Raw genomic sequence first — 14,808 nt, forward strand, 5'->3', positions numbered from 1 at the left:
AACTAAAAATATATATAGAAAAAATTAGCCGGGCATGGTGGCACATGCCTGTAGTCCCAGCTACTCGGGAGGTTGAGGCAGGAGAATTGCTTGAGCCCAGGAGTTTGAGATTGCTGTGAGCTATGATGACTCCCCGGCACTCTAGCCTGGGTGACAGAGTGAGACTCTGTCTCAAAAAAATAAATAAATAACATTTCTCAAACTGCTTCCCTTAAGATTTCACCAAAGTCTTAATAACTTTAGAAAACAGAACTATTATTTATAACAAATAATAATTGTTCCCCCCACTTTATAAGTAGGCTCTTTCCACGTATTTATACATTTTATATGTGTATATGAGGCAACTGAAAAATGTTTTTTTATAGTATCATAAATGTATCTTTAAAAATTATGTATGGTTGTCCCTATAAATAAAGTGTTAAGGATAAAAATGTTACAGGGATAGAGTTTCATAAGATGGTCTAAAATATGTTACTTTTTGAAGGGGTTTATATAAATGAGAAGACAAAAAAAATGCACCATCTTAACAGAAGCAAAAATGGTACAAGAGCTTATTAGTACACTACTGTAATATAATGCCTTTTCATTTTTTTTCCTTCAATAGTGTACTTAAAAACACATTTTAAATGATAATGTAACTTAAATGTCTCTCAATAATGGGATAAAGCAATTTTTCTTTAGTGATTTGTACTACATCTGAAGAAAAAAGAATTAACACCCATCATTTGCTAACTAGCAATGAGTATTTAAAGGCTCTACCATAAGCACGCTCCACTTACTAATCCTCATCAGGTCAGATGATCATTTTAAAAGATTCATCAATACCAAATGTGTAATCTGACAACATACTCATTGTGAAAAGCATGTTTTCTTCCTCCTGATCAAATGGAGGTTCAAAATAGGAAGTAATAGCCAAAGTTATAAGTATATTTCAGTTTAGGGTTTATAAGTAAAATGGTTAAACAGCCTACATTTCAACAACAAAATATGTTTTGTGCATTACTCCATAAAAGTAGGAAAATGTTCTTCAAATATATAATAATATTTCAGAACTCAAATTCTGTTCTGTACCTATCTAGGAAAACAAACACATAACTAAAGAAAACAATGTGATTTTTCTTTTCTGGTTTAGGAAAAGAATGTATCTCTTTTCTTTACCTTTTACAAAGTTTAAGTTTTGGGCAAGAAAAAGGGGACAAATGCCAAGAAACTGGACTGCAGTAGAAACATTTTACTGTCCCATTTTAAATACGGACAGACTTCTAGGACAATTAGGCGAGCAGACTCCCACAATGGTGTGGTTTCCATAGATTCCCTCCTTCATACAAGGCCTGCATATGGTGTCTGCCCAGAAGCTGCATGTCAAAGATGCCTCAAGTATTCCATCCCCAACGGCCCTGATTGAGGGATGGAGGGTGAGGAGAGAGACTTTTTTCAATCCTGCCTGGCTGGAGGTATCCATAGTCCGCTAGAAAGATTAAAAGTGTTATTAGATATACAGTTTTCCAGTCTTAGGAGTCATTTCTTTTAGGTATTTTTAGCATGATTTTGAAAGAGGCTATTTACACTATACGCATGGGCCTTAATAAAATCTGGTTTATGGCCAATTAGTCCAGTTGATTAAAGCACAGAGATTATAAAACTAAAGCTTTTTTTAAATTCCTGGTTCTTTTGTTCATTTATTTATTTTGATCCAGGTAATATTGCACTTCCATTCAAAGTGTACAAGTTTTAATTGGCCACTATTCAAAAATAAGTTATGCATACAGACCAAGAGAGACTTGCACAAATTAGTGTAAATAAATCACTGCATGTAGAAAAATAAAGAAAGAAATAGCTCAGTTGAGGAGCCACCTCTTCCAGAAGGTTTCTCTGGAATAACCCCAAGCAGAAGTTCTTTTCCATTGCTTGACAATGGAATTCCTTGCATTTATCTATTCATTTCCTCTATTATATTTAATTTATGTTTATATGTGAGTTTTTCTACATTAGTACCATTATTCTATAGGGCACAAATCACAGCAGAAACTTTGAAAATGGATTCCCTGATCAAATTAGTTTGGAACACTATAATAGAGTCTCATATTAAACAATAATTGCATCTTAGCACATTAGAATATCTAAGAAGTTGTGCCAACAAAATAACTTTTTTTTAAACCCAGCATATTTTCAGTAAGTCTTATTTGGCAATGGGACACTACTGCCATTAGCTTTATCCTAGTAATAACTACAAATATCCCTTGGGACCAATGTTACTCTAATTGAGAGATAGTATTGGCCTGTGAGAAATTAAAACTCAAACAGACCTATAAGCAAATTATATGTGCACACATTTATTTTTGCCCATGTAACAAAAATTCTGGAAAGAAGCTATTCTTAGTTTGGGATCAGTAGCTCATACATATTAAAGCCTTGATATGTGACAGTCTCTTAGCATTTTCCTCATTTTATATGATGGAAGTAGTAGATCTAGCCATCAGATCAGGTTTCCATGCAAAAGAGAGAAGGAAATGGAAAAGAAGGAAACACAAGTGTCTTAAAAGTATCAGCAAATTTTTTTTATTGCTCATTGGCCACAGGTGAGTCACTTGGAAACCCTTAATACAAAGAAGTCTGGGATTTAAAGATTTTTTTTTTTTATTTTGCACATTTTCACCTAGAACAACATCAAGGTTAGTTAAATGTAGGGAGAGAATGGTTATTGTGCAAACAATTGATAGTGATACAATTCCCTATATCAGAATATGGAAATAATTATATGCCTCTCGAGGATATGATTCATTGATATGGAACATCACATCCTTGTCAATGTAACATGATATGTAGTCAATAAACATATTAAACTGAGCCCTATGAAAATGGTTCTAGCCTCATAAAAAGGGTTGCCAGAACTTTTCCTATAGGGCTCAGTTTAATGTAGTTATTGACTACCTATTATTTATGTAGTTCTTATATAAATACTTATGCCATATGTACATATGGATAACAATATTTTGTACAATGTATGAAAGCTTCAATGGACAGACAGATTTGTGTAAAAATGGGAAAAAACAGAAAGTTCCCTATTACAACTGATCATCTAACTAGTAATATCAATGATGTTAACCAGAGTTCTAGAAGCAAAATTTGACCAAGTTTGCTCAGTAATGTTCAGATAAGAGTCTCTGAAGCATCTGAGAGACCACTCAAGCTATCACTGGAGGAAGATCATCTGCTGTAGAGTAGTTCACTGAGCCTCACTAAGACTTCAACATAATAGCCCTACAGGTCATAGGAGACTTTTTCTCTAAATAATAGGCTAAAAAGTCATCTTTCTTATTTCAAGTCAGCACATAACATACCTCAGTATCAGTAGAAGAGTTGGGACAGGGTGAGAAGCTATAGAGTAATGATATAGTTTCTACTAGTAGAAAAAGTCGCTCATTTATAATTTCACAGATTGATAATCAGGTGTAACTGACTTATGGCATGCAGTTTTGATTAAGATTCTTACCAATGTACTTTTTTTTTTTTAAATCACTGATGGATATGGTGCTAATGCCCCATTTCCAGAACTGCAAAATTTTAGTACCAGATCTTGGGCTGGAGCCTCTTGGTGAAAAACACTACATATTTTGGTACTTTCTCAGGTGTTTCAGTATTGTCTAACAGCAACATTTCTCAAGAGCAACTTTGACCTGCGAGCTAAAAACAACTCATCCCCTCTGACCTGACAAAAACATTGCAAATAAGAAATCCACATACTAATAATACACTTACAAGTACATGTCTCCTTCTAGCATATTTTCTAATATATATTAATACTATCATCTATCATGAAGACTGTAGACCTAACACACACTTGTAGATACAGCAACATTTGGTGTCTTTAAAAATGTAGAAGGGAAAGAAGATGCAAAGCAATAGAGGAAGTAACGATGACAGATTGTTTTTATTTTTAATCTGGAGAAGAATATTGGTAATTTATTTTTTATCCCTTGGTACTGTATGAGGAACAATATGCTATTTGGTGGTGATAGTACTTTAATAGAGATGTAGTTGCATATGAATTTTAGTAATGGATTTTTCTAAGTTTGTAATCAATCATGAGCTAAAGATATATTTACAACCATGATAATTCAGATTAATCTGAAGGGATATCGAGGGAGAGGAAAGACAGAGCCCTAGCAGTTGCTGTGGATGTGGCAGAGCATTTCAGGAGCCTCTCAGAGCTCTCAGACAATAAATTTCAGCATTTGCAAAGCTTGAGCAAAAGAGATAAAAGCAATTTAAATTAGAATACTTAACCGTGTTTAAAGTTGAGCACAAGCCTAGGGAGTGATAGAAACTCATACATTAACTGACTGAAGATTAACACATATGTAAAATGAGATCTCCTTTTAAATTTAAGGAATCTTTCATGCTGTATACAGAAGTTGTTGTTTTTTTTTTCCCTCCTAAGTATAAGGAGACCTTGGCTATAAATCATACCCAGAAGTAGATACTCTTTGCCACATAGCTATTAAATGGAGAAAGGTACATTTTCAACTTCATGTATCAGGCCTACTGATGTATTTCCATCTATGGCATCAATCACTATAGGAGCTTAAGTACTTGAAAATAGGAACCCATGGGGCTCAGGCACCGCCAATGAGGGCTCAGCTGTTCTGTGAAAGCCTTGAAAAGTGAAACATCTGAAAGACCTAAAAATACAGTTTACAGTCGCATCACAAGCCACTGACCATGTGGTGTCCCTGGCTCCAGGCATCACACAGAGGATTTGAATAACTTGTGCAAATTCTAAAGACAAAGATAAAAGTGGTAGCACTGAGATTCTCACTAGTGATTTCCAGAATGTGAACAAAACCAGGCATCCTTTGCTACTAGATTAACTTTGAGCAACATCTGTAGAATGCTGAGAGATATGCGCACTCCAGGAGAAATGCCAATGTCACAGAAAAAAAGGTTTCAGCATAATTATAGGGTTTCCATGGGGGAAAGAAGCACAGTCTCTCACTGGAGAAATGAAAATGATCTTTAGAACACTGTTAATGTGCATAAAACTTTGGGTAGCGACCAGTTGTGAACATATAACCAATAATTCTCACAGGAAAATAAGAGAAAAAAATTGCATGTGTATTGTCAACTAAAATAAAATGTTAAGGCTTGCCCCTAACAGCTGACTGAATGGACCTCCTCTTGGGCAAGAGGGTACCCTGAAACTGATTTGCTGGCCATGAGAACAGAGGTCAGACATGCCTCATCATGCACCCTCCCTTCTTGGAGATATCCTTTGTATCTCATTAACAGGCCTAAGATTATTCAAGGCAAACCTGCAGGTTCTCAACTTAGATGACATATATATGGCTAGTAGCTTGTCTCTGATTAACAGACTTCTTTTTCTTAAATTAAAACATTCCAAGCCTTTAGACAAAGTTTCATTTCTTTAACCAATTATAAGTCAAAGAGTCCTTAAACCTAGCTATAACTTGAAAGCCCCCTCCCCCAACTTTGAGATGTCCCACCTTTTGGGGCCAAACCAATATATGCCTTCCATGTATTGATTTATGACTTAACCCGTAATTCCTATCTCCCAGAAATGTGTAAAACCAAACTGTAACCCAACCACAGACAGTCCACTTGCTCAAGGCTTCTTAGGCATGGCACCCAGCCATGGTCCTCAAATTTGGCTCAGAATAAACCTCTTTAAAATTATTATACAGAGTTTGGATCCTTTTCCATTGACACTTCTGAATATTTCCCATGAGCTTCATACATCTTCATACATGTATGATATAATTATGGTAAGTTTACATTTTGTGGTTTTGTTCAATTCAGAAAGACAAATTAATATACAGCCATTTTGTATTACCAATATATGTTCTCTATAGTACTCAAAATTACAGATTTAACAGTAATGTACAGCATATAAAAACTGTCTCTCTGCTGATATTCCTAATTTTTAACCATGTATTATTAATTAACATAAGAATTTTATTTAATAGTATTTGAATATACGCAATGTTGTATCAGGTAACCCTATTAGACCTCCATATGTAAAAGAAGCAACCTCTAATCCTTAGTCAGACTCTAGTTTCAAGAGTTGATTTTGATGAAGATTTAGCTTTTAGCCCAAGGGAAAGGGGGAGGGAGAGTTGGGCAAATGGAAAAAAGTTTTAAACTATCTTTAAGTCTAAATCAATCCCGTGCTACCCCCACCCTTACAAGAGAAAGAGGCTGTGCTATAGGAAGAAGGTGGCAGGACTCATTCTGGCAGAGATTGGGTACAACTTGTAGCATGTAGTAAGATAACAGAGTCAGACTGAGAATTACAGAGAATTAGCCATAGATTATTAGGTAGATTTAGACCCCCGAGGGCCAGGTCCCTGTTCATCAGTTTATGGCCATTCCAGAGGATTATTTCTCTTCTTTTAGGTGATTCCATTCTGAAAGTATAAATCCTTAGATCTAGGAAAAGCCATGTTTACTTTTATGTTCTTTGTGTTCTTCATAGAAACCACCTGGTAAATCGTGTCAGTTCTCCACTATACTTGTAAAACACAGACTAGGTTTTAAAAAAGAAAAAAGAAATTAACATATAAAAATGTTGGATAAAGGGGTAAGGAAAAGATAATGTAGTTCCCACTCGCTCCTAAACTCCCTCCTGTCATTCTTCAAAATAGTTTCCTCTGTTTTATTGAGTTACCCATCCTCATCTTCCCTTTAAGCTTAGTGCCTTGACTGTTTCCAAGCATTTCCTCCCTCTGGAGGGACTGAGAAGGAGGATAGGTTGGATTATATCAGTGGCAATCCCATAACCATGAAATCTAAGTGCATCACATGAAAGAAAAGAAAACTGTCCCAAGGGATTGTCTAATTATAAATGCAAATACGAGGCTGCTCCTCAGGATTACCCATTGGTACTCAATTTCCTGTAACATTCACTACAGTATTCCTTTCCAAACATCATTCATTATCCACAAATGCCCACTGCAAAACTGTTTACTGAGAAAATAAACACAAGTACTGTTTTAATTTGTATTTCCTTGAAGCAGAGCCTGGCATGAGAATTTGGGTGCAGTTAGATTACTTAGGAGTTAATTCCAGGAAGCAGACGTGGCGGAGTAAGGAAGAATGAAAGCCAATAAAGCCGTGCTTCATTGAGCTGATTGCTGATTTGAGCAATTGGAAATCAATCTCTTTGGAGACCCTCTGAGGAGTCCTATAGAATCCACCTCAGAATTGTCACACTGAAAGAGAGGCTGGTAAAATTATCTACAGACCCTTTTCCCCCATTAGCTGAAGATGGCCTTTGGGGGCTTTAACCTACACACACACACCCACAGGCACACACAATTCTGGGATGAGAGACACTGTGCCTTTGGAGAAAGCCTAGGCAGAGAAACAGAAATACTTCATGGTGTGTGCTTTAGGTGGGATGCTGGTAATATGCAAAGAACTATTCATCTCAGTTGTTCTGAAATTGCTTGTGCAAAAGCGAAGTGTATCTGACATAGGTGGCCAGATACGAGCTTTTTCGCTACCTCTCCGTCTCCCTCTAAAGGTTATTGCACACACCACTGCCCATTTTGCCATGATTTCTATGGCCTTGTTAACTTTGATTATTGAAGGAGCTCAGGAAATTTCAGCCCAAAATATGACTTCTTGGTATAAAGAATATTTTGAATTAAAGGTTTTTAGAGGTCAACAGGCCCTTGGAAGGTACTTTCTCTCTCTGCATAACCAGATAGGACCCATCAAAAGAACAATTGACTTCCCTTCCCCTCCCTGTTATTTCAATGTATTACAGAAAAGAAGAATGCAACCAGACCTGGCCAAAATCATTTTAAACAAAATATCTGTCTCTCAGGTTACTTTACAATTCATTCTGTTTCCCCCATCCATTCATCCTCCCTAGTAGCCATTTATTGCCCCTAAACAGAATTACCTGTATTCCTCATCTCCACCCCCTCTAAAAGGAGGGTATAACAATTTCTGGACCCCATCAGGATATTGAGTAATCATTCTGTGATTCTCCCCACGTGCATGGTAAATAACCTCTTTTTCTTATTAATCTACCTTAACTGTGAGTTGATCTTTCAGTGAACCTTCAAGGGGCAGGGGAAGTTTCCCCTCACCCCTACAGTATTAACTTTCACTTTCCTATTGCTGTCCGAACATTTCTAAACTTGTCTTTCATAAACCAAAAACTAGCTCTTCTCTGATAGTACGGAGATCTTGATACGACTCTGTAATTATAATTGCACACGTACCACAATGATTCATGGTCCTTGTGCTGTGGTCTAAATGTCTGTGCCCTTCAAAACCAGTATGTTGAAATCTTGACCCCCAAGGTGATGGTATTATTAGTAGGTAGGAATTTTGGGGAATTATGTCATAAGGATGAAGCCCTCATGAATGGGAATAGTGCCTTTGAAGAAGAGGCCCCAACGAGCTGTGTTGCTCCTTTCACCATGAAAGGACACAACCACAGCAAAAAGTCTCCATTATGAACCAGGAAATGGGCCCTCACCAGATACCAAATCTGCTGGTACCTTTATCTTGGACTCTCCAGGCTCCAGAACTGTGAGAAATAAATTTCTGTTTTTTGTAAGCTACCCAGTTTGTGGTATTTTGTTATAGAAGCCTGAATGGACTAAGACAATTTGCTTCCTACTAGTGCTTCCTCCAGACCATTCATCTTGGGCTTTCAACAGGAGCCAAGCTGAGAAAGACCAGCATATCCCCAGAAGAACTAGTCAAAAATTAGTTTACTGACTTAGATTCAGAATCCCGAGAGTGGGAACATCTTTCTGTCTTTCATTTCCACCATCTTTGATTACTACTTCAAGTATGCCCTTTTGACAAACTCATTCTTTCAGTCTAATTTTCTACTTTCCATGCATGTTTTCAACATCACACCGATACCAACTCATTTAGCTCCAGGTCCTCTGAAATCTTCAAGCAAACAATCTCTCCTATAAATTTTGCTTCTTCAAAGGATTCGTCCTCTATCACTTTGCTTATATCCATGTCTGACTCTTTTCATGAGTATAATTTTGCAGTTATTTCAAGAGGTTCACCCTCCCATTCACACTGTCAATCGTGTTTTGAGGTGGTAGCATCATTTTTGTAAATCTAAACTGGTGCATGTAGGCCATTCCAGACTAATGTCTTCAGCTTGCCTTATGCCTACCCTAAACCTTTTTGTTCTGTTGTCTATTTTCTTATAGGTCGCTTCCTTACATGGTTCAGGAACATAAAACCATTCTCCTCATTATTAAGAATGTAGGGGTTTTCATCATTCCCATATCAAAGTTTCTAAATTCTTAGTATCAATTAGCTCTCACACCATGGTTTTGAATATCTAATTTGGTCCCTATACCCTCAACTTTGTCATCACCCAGGGCTGCTTGCATGCTGCAACCTTAAATTCTATCATTCTTACTGACCCAAGCCTATTATTTTGATGCTCATATTCTCAATCTTCTTTTATCTTTTTCTCTACTTCATGATGTTTAACAGTCTCTTGATTATTCTGTCAAGTTTTTCATCTTTTTTCTCCTATCTATATCCATCCTAGAATCTCACAATGCATCACACTTAAATCCCTACCACTATGGACTCTAGATCAACCGATTCATCTTCCCTCCCTCCAATTTCCATAGTGCTGGCAAAATAACACATCTGAGTGCAAGAGGAGCACTGCAGATTTATAGCAGGATATTTCCATTTTCTTTCAGTTTTCTAGAGAAAATAAAGAGAGAGAAATGGCCATTCTGCTTTCCCATGGAAGGAATAAAAACTCACATTGGAGGTTTTTTTGAGCAGCAGAATCCTCACACAGCAAGGTGACAATAGCACAGGTTGAGGCATTCATTCCTACCTTTTCTGTATAGAGAAAAGGAAATCCACCCTTACCCTATATTGGATCTTGTGCCTCTCTCAACGGGTGCAATCCAGTTTCTAGGAATCCAAGTCTTTTCCTATAGTCATCCTTGATGATAAAGTTCATGATGACTGTCATTTTTCCTATAGTAGACTTATTTATAGCTCAAGGTATGACACAAGAATTCCACTGAGGCAGCGTCTGTGCTTCCCATTGACAATGCCCTGAGCCCAGCATAGTGATTTCCAGCAATGCCTCTACGCAGAGAATCAAAGAAGCACACCTGGAGTTGTTAAGTTCCTGTCCATCTTGCCCAGGGAGGAAAGAATGTAGAAGGAAGCAACAAAGCCCCTAGCAAAGCAGAGGATAGTAATTAGCAACATAACAGTTGCATGTGGAAGATCATTTAGGAGCATATCTGGGACCCTGTCAGAAACTGAAAAAAAAACCATAAGACTGAATGAAGTCTTCATGATTATCCTTGAGATGACTCAAGTCACAGATTGATAAATTATCTTTAATTTTTTAAAGATGTAATGGTTGTACATGAAAAAATCCTACACATAAAATGTTTCACAAACAATTAATTTTCTCATCCCTGAGTTGTATCCCTAAAAGAAATAGCTGTAACTCGTTTGTTATAAGCACTTGGGGACTTGCAGAGATTCTTTTCCAAATATGCAGGCATTTACATATTTTCTCAATAAGGACAGATTTTCATATGCATGCTTTCTTTTTAAAACATAATTAATATCATATTATATGCAGTGTGTTTCACTTGGCTTTATTTACTTGTCAATCTATTTTAGGACTCTTTCTATAGTGGCATGTATAAATACAATTCATTTGTTTAAGGACTGTACATATATATATATATATATAAAATTTTCTAACTAGTTTTCATACTAACAGTATTTACAGTGTTTTTTGATCTTATAGTTACATAAATTAGCGAATACAATTAATATAGGTTTCTGCTCACTTGTACAGATATATCTATTGATTAGGTTTATAGAAGTGGAATTGCTAAGTCAAAGAATAAATTTTACATTTTGGTAATTATTCTCAAATTTCTTTCTACTAATATTGTTTCCTTAATATTCCCTTTAGTATATTTTCCTGGGGAAATAGTGTAAGAAACATGTTTTATATGGCTTGCCTACCTTACTTCTATTAATATGTAAGAGCAGTCATAAAGTTCAATTTCTTAATCTCCAAGTCCTATGCAAATGCTTATCCCAAATATATTGACCTAAATGCTTTGAATGATCAAGACTTTTAATGTCTAGCTCAACCTCTTCCATATGCTTTTGAACTCTAAAATTCCTAACCCTTAAATGAAAATATGCTTCCACACTTAAGCTGGCTCTTTTCAAGATATTACTTTTCCCCCAGTGGATTTTACTTCTCTGGTGAAGTCATTTGATAATCTTATGGACCTTTAGTTTCTTCATCTGGAAAAAATAGAAGGTGAAAACTATAAATAATTTCCAGGGTCATTTCCAGGTATAAACTTCTTAGCTTCATATTATTTCATATCTGTGTGGCTGTAAAATATATTTAGGAACTTTGAGTAATTACTCTCTGTCCTTGTTGATTTAAAAAGCCCAGTTCAATTGTTCTCATCACTGAATATCTACAGTTTCTGCTTTTGTCCTCTATATCCATAATAGCATAAGGTATTGAGGATCAGTTCCCCAGGATAATATACTATTTGGCCATTGTTATTAACAGATTTAAATATTTCTAAAGACTATTATCAGGTTTCTGTATTTCTAAAGATGATGGTGACTACCATTTAGATAAGAATGTGTTAGAGTAGTGATTAAATTGCCACCCATTCCTAATTCTCTAAATTATGAAATTGATATAATTTCTTTGGCTGGATCAGTTACAATCTTTATAAAAGGTCAAAAAAAAAAACCCACTTTAAACTACAATAAAAAAACCTTTCCACTGCAAACTTAAATGTCTAAAAAGTACCTGATTCCAAATCATAATATTTAATCCAATTTTACATACGTAAAGTCAAGTATAATACATTTGTCAAAGAAAGAGAGCTGCTGTCATGTTTCCAGAAGAAAAAAAATGACAGACTCGTCAGTTAGAAATAAAATTAGCAAAATACTTTATCATATAACTGAAGAATGGTTTATCCTTACTTTGCATTGTATCAGTAGGCAGGGAAATGTTACCTATTATACAGTAGCAGCTAGCCATAAGATGTGTTTGAAACTTAATTGGGGGTATTCCCTTGCAGTTCTGGGCTGAAAGCCAAGCTATTATGAGGACTTTGGTTTTTGCAGCCTAAGCATCCCTTTCTCTACCTCCAAAAATACGTTCAATCAAATAAGATTAGAGTAACCCAGTCTCATGCAAAAGGCAAGAACACCCGACATTCTAATTACTGGCCTTGAAAAGGTATTCTTCTCTGCATATAAACAAATCCTTTTCATTGAATAAAAACAAATAAGTTCTAACATTTAGAATATTCAGATAATTTTAAAAACTGAAAATGAAAGGTTTATAGAAAAGAACTAAGAAGAAAAATTCAAGTATCAGGATAAACACTGCTAAGATACAAGAAACTAGAGTCCCATAAAGTTCCTCCCCTGAAAAGACCCTGTAAAGATTGACTACTAAGAAAATATCAAATTAGTAAAAATAAAATAAAATAAAATAAAATAAAAAGGATGTAGTAAGGCAGACAGGAAGAAAGTGAGCAAAGGGTATGGAGAAAAGAGGAAAAATGTGTGCTACTAAAGCAAAACTGAAATAGCAGTGTTGATGGGAATATATGATAGTTATAAACCTTGGAAACTAACAACTTCAAGTAAATAACAAAATAGCCTTAAAGACATGAACAGCTTTTATAACTATTTTTTAAACTTCTGAGACCCCATCCTAAAAAATTAACTGAGATTTGAATCAGTATTTGCAACCAAAGATGTTTGCCCAAAAGTATTTCTGGTAGCAAAAATTAGGACTGGTCTAAATGCTAAACAATGGAAAAATTATTAAATAAATTATTTCCTATTAATATAATGGCTATGAAGAATGCTAAGTAAAATACAGAATTCAAAATTATATAAGGAATATGATCTTGATAGAGTGGTAAATGTTTAAAAAAAAAAAAATGAAAGGAGATACGCTAAAATGGGTTCCAAAGAGGGGTATTATGAAAAGGATTTTTTTTTCCATGACACTATATGGTTTTAGCCACATTCTATAATTTCTATAGGGAACATGTATTACTTGCATTCATATTTAAAATGGTAATAAAAATATAGACAATACTTAGAGTCATATAGTGATATATCCTAATTAAGAAAAAACCAACAGAAGTTTAAAAGTCCTTACTAATTCTTTGTTACTTATCCTGATCTAAGTCCAGAGACTCAAATCTTGTTGGCTTTAACAAAGCCCTGAAATCACATCAAGATGTGTTTTGTTTGACAATTATTTCTATGAGATCTCGAGATCCTAATGGAAATTTAAAAACAGAGGAAACACATTTTAACAACAGATGTAGGCAGATAAATGTATTAAAACACAAATTTGAGGTTAGTTATATTTTAGAAATTTACTGCAGCAAGATAGGTTGGTACAAAATAGTAAAAACAGGTCAACTAAATTTAAGCAACAGCAATTTGCTATTTAATACAATCAATAACAGTGAAAAAATTGCTAACTTTGTTTGAATTGTTGAAAAAATAATATAAGGACAATGAAGAAGTACAATTAGTCTGCCTGTTAAATAGTGGATATCTCATGGAATTAAGGATATACCAGGTGGAAAATATCCCTCCATGGTTATATGACTCATGAAAAACAGCCTGAATTTACTTTTATTCAGTTTTGCAAATACTTACTGGAATCGCACCATAGCTTTCATTATCAAGGGTCATTTGATTGAAATAAATGCAACCCAGTCAAATTAGCAGGAATAACAGGAGATTTATAGTAAGGAAACAAAAGACATAGGACTGAAATAAGTTCATGGAAATTATAAAGTCATCAGCATCTATTTTCTACCTCTCTTTTTTTCTCTGTCTCATTTAAAAGGATATCCTATGTTTTGAAAGGATATAAAAAAGTACAATGTTAACATAACATAGTATTAATTGTCAAAAAATTAGCAGAGAGAGTGAATACCTGTTCCCAATACAACATTCTCTCTTTCTCTCTGTCTCTCCCTGCTTTTCCCTTCCCCTCCGTCTCCCTCTCTCTCACTGCTATCTCTGTTACTTTTCTGGGCCTCGCAACTCAGCAAAATATAAACCCAACCCGATGTAAAGGTTTTAGATCCAGTTTTCCCATAACTTTTTTATTCACAAAGCTTTGATTGCCACCCTGCTATCATTGCTCCCAAATCTCCAAAGCTTTAAAGCTTCAAGGCTTTAGAACCTTTGAGTGTGTTTTTGTATTCCCGGTTCAAATCTTCAAGAGAGAAATCTCATGGGCTCAGCTTGTATTAAATGTTTACCCCTGGACCAATCACCTGCAGCAACACGTGGAGTTACCTCATACAACTGTAGGCAGCTGGGCCAGCTCCTTCAGGAAGGGCTGTGGAGGTTATTTTCAAAGAGAAGGCATCAGGTTTGAAGGGTATAGGCTTCAAACTTCTCTACTACACAGCATATGTATTGATGTCACATTTCAAGAAGCTTATAAATGTTTTAGAGCACAGTATTATTATCAGAACTGGCCCCAAGAGCTTGTGACCTGTGCATTTGCACAGAGAAGAGCCATACACGTGGTGCAATGCTCTGTTGTCACCTTGTGGAAATTCTTAATATTTGAACAAGTGGCCTCTGCATTTGCATTTCACACTGGACTCCAAAATTTCTGTAGTTGGGTCTGACTACAGTCCTTGCTACTGAGATGTGCAAATTCCTGTACTAGATAAGGCTAATCTGCTGAAAGAGTGCCCTTTTTGA

This window comes from Eulemur rufifrons, chromosome 7, assembly GCF_041146395.1.
Source record: "Eulemur rufifrons isolate Redbay chromosome 7, OSU_ERuf_1, whole genome shotgun sequence".
Taxonomy (NCBI): domain Eukaryota; kingdom Metazoa; phylum Chordata; class Mammalia; order Primates; family Lemuridae; genus Eulemur; species Eulemur rufifrons.